The 10847-nt window shown below is 44.7% G+C and overlaps 1 long non-coding RNA gene across 3 annotated transcripts; it reads left to right on the forward strand.

Moving 5' to 3' along the window:
• Window positions 1–342: 342 nt before the first annotated feature.
• LOC120668786 lies at window positions 343–4577 on the forward strand. 3 transcript variants are annotated; one of them, XR_005672565.1, is made up of 4 exons: window positions 343–522; window positions 1310–2567; window positions 3072–3882; window positions 3995–4577. It is a non-coding gene; the product is annotated as an uncharacterized LOC120668786 (long non-coding RNA). The 3 variants fall into 3 exon arrangements; XR_005672566.1 differs by lacking the exon at window positions 3995–4577 and having other exon boundaries at window positions 1310–2612; window positions 3072–3961; XR_005672564.1 differs by lacking the exon at window positions 3995–4577 and having other exon boundaries at window positions 3072–3961.
• Window positions 4578–10847: the final 6270 nt, after the last annotated feature.

The following is a 10847-nucleotide window of genomic DNA, read 5'->3' on the forward strand; positions in this document are numbered from 1 at the left end:
GCGGCAGCGAGGAGCGGGCCGTGGGGAGGATGGGCTCGGCCAGCTGCCAGCCGGCCGTTGGTCGCCGGATGGACGGGCATGATTTTTTTTTATGACGTGGCCACGTTCTCCTTCCTTCTTTTGGTGCGGAAATGGTATTGTAAGATTCGGGGGTTCTCGGGAGGGGACCGAGTCCCTGTGCGGCTGTGTGCAACTTAAGTGGTCGCCAGAGCAGACGGGGTCACTGTTCACTACTATGGAACCCTGTGCCACCACTGTTCATAGGGTACTGTTTATCACTGTAGCATTAGTGTAGCGATCCATCTGGTCCGTTCACTGGGGGAATGGATGGCTCAGATCGCGTGCAGTCGCCGTCCGGAGTGAGGTGGCTCCCTGCAATTTGCCAGGCCCCCTCGTTCCCCGAAACCCATCGCCGGCGCCGGCCACGGCCAGGACGCACGGGGCCTTCAGCCTTGCAACCCAGATTTACTGGAGACTCCAAATGGTTTCGTCGAGGAGGGGGAGGCGCCCAGCCGAGCCGAGGTAAGTGCGCTCCGCCTGCTCCTGCCTCGCCTTCCTCGGTAACGCGGTATCGCGGGGGATTAGATTAGTTAGTGGAGAGGCTTTTCCAATGTGGGTGTTCTCTGTTGCGAGATGTGCCGTGAGATATAGATCTGCAGTGCATTCTGAATTTGCTCGAACGCTTCCCACTGCGATGCCTGAATAGGGATCAGATGATGGATGGCTGCGTGCCCCCATTGGTGAGGACTGAGGACCGGGATGTCTCTCTGAACACGTACACTCTGTTAGCCAGACCAATTAATGAATGCTGTGCAGTGCAGGAACCCTTTGCTTGGCTGGTGCTGGTCCAATGTGGAAATTTTGTTTTGCTTACATAGGGTAAATCCAGCTTTGCTGTAAATCTGTTAACTTGCACATGCTCCGATAGTCGTGTGGAATACAAGGATGATATGGTTGCCATGTCATGTATGCAACCATGAAGCTTTGCCTGGTTCTCGAATTAGTTGTCATTATTACTTATGTACAGAATTAGAAATTCGGTTCGTATATCTAAATAATCAGTTTGGATTTCTATTGTTCATTGAAAAAAAGTTTAGATTTCTATCTGAGATTCGACGTTCGGTGCCATTTACTATGATTGCTTTTCTAGCTTGACATGCAAGATTTCCTCATTTTCACAAGAATTACACTGTCCATTATATTCATTCTGCTACCATAAAGAGAGTTTGATATGATGATTGTTGGAGGAGCGGATACACTTCAACAATTTGGTGACTTGAGATGTTCATTCATATCCGACTTTGTGCAGGCCATAAATCTGAATCTGAAAGACTGTAAAAGACTGATTCCTGTCCAGGAGCATGATCACTGGCGAATGGATTAATGGAAGAAGGAAGATGTGCAGCATGTGCTTTTTGAGGATCTATCTAATCAGGCAGCTGGTATACAAGATCTCAGTTAGGATATGACCCATTTAGTTGACTGCAACTAATTGGCATATTAGTTTGATAATCGTAGTTTTGCATGCCAGGGATCTTAAAAAGTTTTTTAATTATCATAACAGCTTATCTGTAGAAGACAATACTATTCTTTCTGTTTCGTTCATCGTTTAATCTTCACAATTTAACTAAATAGCTGCCTAAGGGGGGAAAACGAGCTAGGTAACTTTTTGCTACTATCCTCTGAAGAGAAAAAGATTGAAGCTGTTTTGGTTAATATTAAGTACCACTCAAAAACTTTTGCCTGACGTGCTCAGTTGGGTGTGAATAGACAGTTATTGTGGTCTTGCAAATCAGTTGCCGAAAGTAGGAGATTTCATTGAAAAAGTGATAATTTAATTGGAAAAGCTGCATCATGCATGCCATGAGACTGAAATGCAGGCATCAATGATAACTATCCATCATGCGGTGAAGAACTGAAGATGTACATGAAGCTTGAAAGGCATGTTTAGTTATGAACCCAAAAGAAGATTATTTCTCTTACCCCAAAACAATAGGTTCCATCACAAGGAACAGTCGTTTCTTAGAAGATATGCCAAAGAAGTTAGAGCACCATTACTTGGTCTTTATTCACCAAGTATGCTGCAATGCTGTATACTGAACATATTGCGGCGTCCCCAAAAAGATGTATGTCTACCAGAAGCTAATGGCACCAATCCTTTTGATGTTAGTCTGTTTCGGAACAGGCTCCTTGTCCTATTTGAAGGAAAACGTAGACCTTGTTGCATGAACCTGTTCATGTTTTTTCCATTTGAAGCCGAGCGTCTTATCACAGGTTTTCAGCAATGCTCTATTTATTATGCTAATAACTACTGTTTTTGTTCGGTGACCCCCTCTTTTTCAGAACAACTGTTTAGGATAGTCAGGACCAACCTTTAAACCTAATATTAGTGAAAGGCACAGTATGCCATTGTCTTTATATTACCAATATCACTGATAATATGTTGATTTTACAGATCGCTTGTGTAATACCATCACATGGTTCCCTACTTTCTCATTCAGTTACTGGAGTATGTCATGGAAATTATGGTATGGCAAGCCCGGTCGTCCTGGTAACAATTCCATCAGGTATGCTACATGAAAATTCACAGTGTATCCCAATAGCAGCGTCTGGTAAATATTACTAATTCATGGTGTTATCATGCTTGTTTGAAATATGTATCAGTGTCACATGTTCCAATATAAATATCTCTTTTATCTATGCACACATGGCAATAGGATCCAACATACCCAGACTTGCCCAGCGTTGTTGTTCTATTGTGTTTCTATGAACTACTTCAGTTTGCACATCATTTTGTTATCAAACCTTAGTTGGCCAATTCCTTTTGAAATCTTTTTCCCGCTCCGTAGTGCTCCTGCTAAATGCTAACAGCTTAGTAGCTTTACAAGATCAAAACTGCATGTGGCCCTCGTTTCCTAAAGAAACAAACAAGTAGGTGAGCTGGTCACCAGGTTCCCTTACTGTCAGATTGATCTAGTACTCATGGATTCATTCCCTTGCTCTGTTTTCATTTCTTCTGATAACACATCTCATTATCCGCAATTTCCTTACTGGACGGCACTTCCTTGCAGATGAAAACGACTGACTGTCCGATACACGGGAAGATCACCTTCCATCAACCACTAATAATTGGGGTATGGAGGACCTGTCTCCCTGAATTAACTCAAGAGACTGTAACTGTATGGTTCAAAGTTCAGACCAGGGGCATGGACGAGCGAGCAAGGACGGACACGCCCGCACGGCCGTCCCGGCCACCCGAGGGTCCCGTCCGGCAGCTACAGGGCGTCCTCGCCGTGTGCACGTGTGCATGAACTTGTCCCCCTGGTGTTCCATCACGCATTCATGCGCGCCGTGGCTGTTGCTGATTGACTCGCTCGGTGCTTGTGGAGTCGGGACACGGGTGGCCCGAGCTGGCGCGGCCGGGCGGACACGGCACATGTCTGCAGTTGGCGCCGCACTGTTCATCAGGAGATGGACTGCAACTCCTGAGAGGGTGGTGTGCTCCCAAGTCTCTCCCCCAACCGCAGCCGCTACAGTTGAGTTGATGCAGAGTACTCGCTCGAAACTTTTGCTCGAGGCTTGGATTGGATCGCGCTGATTATATGGGCGCTTCACCTGGTGTTCCAGCTCGGATGCAGAGCAGAGAAGGTCAATTTCTGGTGCAGGGTGGGAGACGCTGATAATTTGGTCAAGGTGTCTTGCAACAGGAGATTTGGCTACAAACAGTGCTTGGAGATAGAACCCAGTGACACGTAGGTTTGGTCAAACGCTGAAGAGGACACCAGCTGTGTGCATACTGCATAGCCTAGGCTTGTGCTGCAGCCTGCATGCAGGCAAGCAGCTACATGTCTGATATCTCTGACAGGGCACAGACATCTTCATGTACTACTATACCTGAATAATAATAGCATTTATAATCGATTCATTTCAACTCATAAACAAATGAACAATTCTCTCCTAATCATATAAGCATGGAATTCATCCATCCATGCAGGCACAGGCACCACACCATCTGTACTATGTACTCAAGAAGCAAGCAAACATGGACCAAGCAAGGGAGTGACAGTGATGGCCGCTGAGGTATGCAATGAAATGCTTTTCTCTGGAGCAGCAAGCCCAAGCAGGGGAGGAGGCATGCAATGCAACTAGGGCATATTCTACTGCAAGCACTACGGCTAAACATCACATGATCACCACCATTTGGCAGAAGAAGAAAAAAGTATGCGGGTGTGGGGCCCATCCCCCTAATGATCCTTTTTAGCCCAGCACAGCAGGTGTTTGTGTCTCATCTAGTGGGTGCTAGGAGGGGCTTAAGATACTGCCTAGTGATCTTGAGACATGTGCTGCTGCTAATGCTTCATTAAAGGGTGAATGGATCTCAGTACACTGCTGCCGCTGCTGCCGCGAACACACTCACGATTAGCTTTAATATGTTTCTTGTTTGCTTTGTTGTTGTGTTAGTAGTAATAGGGTAGATTAGTAGGGGGGCGGATGATGATGCACTGCGAGCCTGCAACCTACGGCCACCAAATATTTTATACGTTTTTTTTTGGCGCTAGCATATCTTTCAGTGATCACAAGAAGCTACGGTGCCTACCCTGTTCATCTGCTGGCCCATTGGAGGCAAGCTTGCTACAAATGGAATCGATGGGGCCGATGCACAACTGGACAGAAAAGTTTTTATTTTTATTTCTGTTTTTGCCCCTGCTTGGAAAATACTACAGTATATACGCTCCACTGCTAGCCTGCCTTTACTAATTATCAGATGCAATTTGATGTGCTACATGTATCGTTATTAGTACATATAAATGCAGTTTGTAATACTACACATCCAATTGAGATTTGCTCAAGGGGAATACAAGATACTCCTGGTTGGTCTGTGTTTTGCAGGTTTTGGGGTTGTTTATTACTCCCTCTGCTTCAAATTAAAGGTCGTTTTGGTATTTCTAGGTGCATAGATGTTGCTATGTACTACATCTGTCCTGGAATGTAGGGCGCTCTGGGTTTTTGCAGACAGATTATAGATATAGAGAAACAACATATGTACCCCTCATTAGTGCACTGTTCAGTTAATCGATTGCTTAATTTTCAAACAGTTGTTCAGCTAACTGCACCAAAACTAAGGAGGCTAGCATGCCTCTTTTTACTCCCCGACCCACCACAATTATTTTTTTTACAAAACTAGCACCAAAACTAAGGAGATTAGCATGTCTTTTTATCCAAATGACCCTATGATGCCTTACATAAGGGTACAAATTTTAAACCCTTCAATGCCTTATATTCCAGAAGAGAGTATCTAGATAATAGTGCATATTTAGGTGTATATAGAAATAATTGTGCACATACCTTGGACCCCCCCGTGTCGCCTCTCCCTGGCGACACGGGGGCGACTCGGCGACACCACCTCCTCCCCGCCGTAAGCCTCCCTGTGGCCGCCGCCGGCCGGCGGCGGTGGCGGCGGCGGCCTGCGGGCTGTGCCGAAGTCGGCCAGTCCCCTTCCTCCCTCCCCGCTCTCTCCCACAGCCCGAAAACTGAGGTCGTCTTCTCCGCCCATTTGTGGTCGCCGGCGGCCGCCGGGGTTCAGATCCGCGGGCTCCTTCGCCGGATCCGTGTCTCCCTTGGCTGGATCTCGGTCGGCGCGGCACCCCTCGCGCCTAGGCACCTTGGGTTCGCCTTCCCCTTCGCCGCCGGCATGTGGGAGTGCTTCCTCCTTGGGTCGTGGCCCCTGGGGCCGCCCTCCCTTCGTCTGCGCAGTCGCATCGCTCCCCCCGTGGCCTTGGTGCCCACCCGGGGGCTCCTCCTCTCTGCTGGTACCCTGGGGCGTCCGGGGGCACTTTTGGCCGTTCTGCGGCTGGTGCCGGCGCCCAAGTATTGCCCATTGCCAGTGTGGTCTCCCCATGGCTCGTCGTGGTGGCTCCCATCCCATGGATGGTTGATGTCGTTCATGGCCTCCCCTCGTCGTCGACGTGCCGATGTTCGCTGTGGATCTACTTCGCGCCGTCCGGAGAGGAAACATCTTGTGTCTGTGTGTGATTCATATCACCTTCTTCGCCATGGTCTGCTCTATTGTGCTGTTGCAGGGTTCATATTTGGCAGATGCTTTGCCGCCACTGGTGATTTCGTCTCTTCTACGGCGGATGCTTTGCCGCCAGGCCGTGCTTCTTCGCTCTAGCTCTAGCGGATGCTTTGCCGCTGTTGTCGTGGTCGTTGCTGGATGTTCCGGACGGATGCTTTGTCAGTCGCGCTATTCTGATTTGGCAGTATATTTAGATAGTCATGGCGTTGAGGATTTCTTATCTCATAGACTCAGTTGTACTTGGTCGTCTTGGTCGTCTTGTTAGGTTTCAGGGGCTGTTTGGGTTCCGTTTCTTTTTCATGCTCTTTTGTTTTAGGTCGCTTATCACCTGCTTAGAGGTTTGTTCTCTGCGCTACGAGGGTGCTCTCGCAGTCGCGTCGTGTAATTCTCTTCCTCTTAATGAAAACCGTGCTCAGGCATGGTCTCGAAAAAAATAATTGTGCACATATAAATGCTAAAACAACCTATAATTTAGAATATTTAGAACAGATGGAGTACTAAGATTATGAGGAGATAATAACACTAATTCAATTTGATGCAATATGGTGTATTTTGGAGCATTTATTTGTGTATATATGTAGTGATAGAAAAAGAGGAGAAAGAATGCGAGCAAAGGTAGGGGAGGAGGGCGCTACTAGCTTAGGTAGGAGTAGCTGCTAGAAGGTAGCAGCGAGGTGATCAGTGCACGAGTGTTGAGTGAGTTGAGAGGTGAAGAGAGAGTAGAGGTGATCGGAGAGAGACGGTGAAGGGCGTGGTGACCGGCCGGGTGAGGCATGCGAGCATGCAGGCATGTGACGCTTGGCCCAGCAGCCATCAAGTCGGCCGGGTTTCTATTGCGCTTTCTTGTCAAGCCGCTGCGACAAGGGACGGAGCATCCCTATTGCATCTATTTGCTCGTGGAAACGCCCGGCCGGCCGCCTGATGAGCTGATGAGATGAGCTACCTGCTGCTGCTGCTGCTGCATCGGCCTCTCTCTCCGTGGCCGCTGCTGGTGCTGGCCTCTGGAGAAGAAAAAAAATAAAGCTACTGTTCTGCTATAGTGCAACCAGTACGAGGCCACCACATATACACTTGGACACGCGAGCGGCCCATAGCTGCCGCTGGAACAAAGGGCATGCCCTTTACCTGCTGGCTTTAGTTTTTCTTCTTGCTCATCTTTTATCACCCCACCTATTTCTTTCTTATTTATTATTTTTTTCAAATATCCTGCCTGAGGAACTTCATTCATGACAATATACAGCTAAGCCATGCATGTACCATGGGCAATTTTGTTGATAGCAGTTTGAAGGTTATATTTGAACTTATCCTACTAGAGTATATATCTTTGAAATTAAAAGGTCATATATACACCCCAGTATTTTCATCACTGGTGATTAAAAAACCAACAAGAAAAAAATCAAAATATTTACATATGCGCATGCAAGAAAATTCCGGTAAATTAAAAGCTGGCTAGGAATTAATTTGTTGCAGGTGGATGGGAATCAAACTTTGGCCATATTTGTTTGGGAAGCACAGAAACAGTACCTTACGAAATACTACTAGTACTAGCAAATAATTAATCCTCCGATTAAGAGCTTCCTACACCAGCTACTGTTGAAGGAGTTAGCTAGAGTACAGAAGAGGTGGGGGCCATTGCTTGACTTGGACTTGTGTCTAGTTTCCCTGCCTGGAGGATTAAGCATGCATGCCTATAATTGCATGCATTACCATAACATGCAGTTTGTTATATTTGTTTTTCACTGTGTTGTTACAGTAATTTTCGGTATTCTCTTTAATTTTAATTTGCAGCTGATTTGGATTCACTGGCACAAGTGTTTCTGTTGTCAGCTTCATTGGCACGTCACGTGATATCTATGTCAGGTCGTAATTCGAATCATCATGTCGTGGCCATACTACCCTTGACTCAGAGGCTCAGACTGCATGCAGGGAGAACAGCAGCTTTTCTAGCTAGTTTACTGTTAGCGAAAATTAGCAGCTTTATATTCAGTACTGGCCGGTGATGATGGAGTTGTTAAGCATGCAATTCCTATCCCTTTCAGAATGGTTGTCAAGAACTGCAGCAAGAGGTGCTGATGTGGATTTTTGGGACCTGCAGCATCATATCCAATCCACAGAATGACAGGAAGCCAGCCGGGCCGGCCGCCCGGCCTGAGTGTGTCATTCAAAAACCTAATGGCACACCTCTCAAGGCATGCAGCACCTCCGGCCGGCATCCCTCTGCAGCAGGTTGCTCCTCAAGCGACGACCCCCAAACTCCAAAGGGAATGAGTTAGTTAAGCATAGGGATTTGGGCATTATGGCAGTCTCTCTCTCTCTCTCTCCCTTTTTCTTTTTTCTTTCTCTCTCCTTCCTCGGGTGTGGGTGTGTATGTCTTTGCAGTACATACATACAACGCGCGCACATTCATGTGGTGTTGTGGATGGGGACAGAAAGGGACTGAAATGAGTGAAAGGGAGTAAAAGAAGAGTCAACTCGTGTATTGCACAGGGCTCGAGAGCAAAGGCCAGCAAGTACTCAATTATTGGGACCTCACCCACATCACTGTCAATGTCAAATTTTAGGGGCCCTTTTAATCCCTTCTGTACCCAACAACGCTATAAAAAAGTAAAAATTAAAATTCGATCGATGGCCTCAGTACTTCCTTCAGAGTACAAAGGATCTTGCATGTGCAAATTTTACCCCAACACTACTCTCTTGTATTATTAGCTGTATTTCATATGGCTCAATATAATCAACAATCAGCACACATATATTAGAGGGTTGTGCCTTTTCTTAATTTTTGGGGCAATATTTTGAAGTTGTTCATCATGCTATGGGCCAGGACCTTTCCTATTCTTTCCCTGCTCGATCACACACTCTATATACTAATAAACTAGTATAAAAATAAAAGGGAATTAAACACCGGTATACTTAACATATGTGCGTGCTTGAATGGAGATTGATATATCCTATCTCATTTCAGATAAGCAGGAGAAAAATGCATTGCATTATTTACAGTAACCGTCACATGAAGGGAAACATATTCTCTTCTCCTTTTGCCTTGGCTGAATGACCCACGGTGCCTGTTTGCTGCATGTAGAGCACACTGTTCATATGTGCACTAAAGAAAAAGTTAGGCAAGTTTCTTATCACAACGGCCTTTAATTGGTACCCTGTGGAAAAATGAATTATGCTTTGACCCAATATAAAAGAGAATCTAAATGTAAGGTATTCAGATGCAGTTACACTTACCAATCAAATTCAGGGGCTTAGAAAATCGCACGCGTCAATAAGTCAAAAAGCATGTATATGTTTCATGAGTTTGACTGAATATACCTTTTATGTATCACAAAAGAATTGTTATGCTCCAAATTGTAGTGGTCAATGATGAACCAGTTATGTGTACAGTGGTTATACCATTCCGCTGGGATCATGGTTCTTGTATGTGGGCACATAAAAAATAAAATTTATATAAAAGAGACCATACCGTAGTGCTAACCATATATGTTATGGGTAGTTAATTAAGAAAGTTGATTCTTTGCCTATTAATTTTATGTTCTTTATTCTATGTGTCCCAGATTTAAGCAATGGTAATTACATAATCATTATCACTATTTAATTTCCAACTAGCATGTTTTTATATGCATTTTTCCATTTTGCTGATCAAAACAAAATTTCTGATAGAACTTTTAGCACATATAGAGATTGTACCTTTTAATATTGGTAGTTTCATAGACATCACTACGAAGAAAAGATCAAATAGAGTTAATTATATGTTCTATATTATTGCCCCTATTGCATATGATGATGGAAAAAATTGGATCTATACCATTAAAAGATCCTAAGTTAGATATATATCATCGTTATCTCACTGACATGTGGGGCTCACATGAGTCAATGATATGCGGGTCACGATGATATATATCTGACTTTGAGATATTTTAATGGTACTAAATTATATACCAGGCCCAAAATTAGATGATATATAAAAATTTCCAACCATTTTACGTGGACAAATTTCACCCAAATAATTTCATATCAAGCTGGACCCACATGTACTGATGTACCTGCAACGCTATGATATGTCTCATTTCTGAGTCCGGCTGAAGAGAGATGAATGTGGCGATGATTAATTCACTCGATGGCAGTAAGAGAATATATGCATAGATATTCTATTCTTGCCTGGTTCAGACAAACCGCTCCAGTGTTGTAGTACATGAGAGAAAAATTGGGCCCGGAGAGAATGGAAGCTAGCTGGCCGTTGTTTTTATTTTATATATATTTATTTTTTCAGGACAATAGTCTTTTCATCAAAATTTATTGAGTTAAAGGTGGGGTTTGAACTCACAACTGAGATCAAACTCGATAATCAGATAAGTATTACCAACCGTTCACCCAAACAAAATCTTAGTACGGCACCCAGACTCTTTAATTTATTAATTCTATATCATCAAATCCTCTGAGGATATTAATCTTTAGTTTTAGTGCACGCAACTGTGTTATTTTGGACACTTCTTGAACTTTTCCACTGTGTGAATCAACTCCCATCGACAAGATACCTTGTCGACACATGCACCCGGACTCTACACTTCTGGTGCATTCTTAACTTTCAATTCCTTACTTCTCTTTTTTACTGAAACGACGACATAGCTAGATCGTCCATATAACCTACCGCTGGTTGGTTGGTCACTTGTTCATCTACCTTTTATCATATCGATCAGACCGTGAAAGGACTCACTAGTATTGCAACCATACAAATGTCGATCAGTCGAGAGATGGAAACTTGACTTGA

The sequence above is a fragment of the Panicum virgatum genome, chromosome 4N (genome assembly GCF_016808335.1).
Source record: "Panicum virgatum strain AP13 chromosome 4N, P.virgatum_v5, whole genome shotgun sequence".
NCBI lineage: Eukaryota > Viridiplantae > Streptophyta > Magnoliopsida > Poales > Poaceae > Panicum > Panicum virgatum.